This window comes from Pteropus vampyrus, unplaced genomic scaffold (genome assembly GCF_000151845.1).
Source record: "Pteropus vampyrus isolate Shadow unplaced genomic scaffold, Pvam_2.0 Scaffold659, whole genome shotgun sequence".
NCBI classification, from domain to species: Eukaryota; Metazoa; Chordata; class Mammalia; order Chiroptera; family Pteropodidae; genus Pteropus; species Pteropus vampyrus.
In genome coordinates, this window is record NW_011889440.1 from 108,915 (window position 1) to 109,770 (window position 856).

Sequence of the window (856 nt, forward strand, 5' to 3'; positions counted from 1 at the left end):
CAAAAATTCTTCCAGCTCACAAATCAACAACTATTAGTGTTAATTTTTTTTGTCTGTAGGCAATTTTTGTTGCAAATACTCTACAGTGACAGTAAGACAATCTCAAAGCTCTAGAATAAGGTAACGCTCAGAGTTAATATATACAATCAACAAATGATGATTTGAGACTCACCATGTGTATAAACAGCATCAATTAATGTAAATGCCTTTCTCAAATGCAACCTCAAACGTAATGAAGTCTAACCCTGAGGAGAACTTATTTATATATGTGATGGTAAGTAAGCTAGAACCTACTCAGTACAAGAAAGATCACAATATCAGAAACACCTTGGATACTGGTGTCTGTAAAGCATTGAAATTTGGCATGTCACATCTGTTAGACATAGGTGACCCGGAATACAGTTAAGTATTTACTGAGTTAAGTAATCTGACTAGAGAAGCCAGATATGGTGATAATGTAGATCTCATCCTAATAGATGTTGCCTGTGCAACATCAACAACCTGCAGAGAAAATGTTATGATTTTGACATCTGACATCATATTTGTTAGCATTTTATTACATACTTTAATGTTATGATAAATATAGCTAGTAAAGCCATTCTAAGTGACAGTCTCTGGAGAAAAGATATACATGAGAACTAAATTCTCTTCTTTAAAATGTTAACTTTTTTGTTGAGCACATATTGAAAGACTTACCAAAAAAGAACATCAAAAAATGGTAAATGGTCACAGGCAGTGTGGGTCTATGGCCATGCTACCCTGAACAAGCCTGATCCCGTCTGAATTCAGAAGCTAAATAGGGTCGGGCCTGGTTAGTACTTGGATGGGAGACCGTCTAGGAAGACCAGGTGCTGTA

General features: G+C 35.9%; 1 pseudogene; it reads left to right on the forward strand.

The window, feature by feature from the left end:
• The first annotated feature begins 741 nt into the window (after nucleotides 1-741).
• Nucleotides 742-856, forward strand: LOC111733852 (annotated as a pseudogene).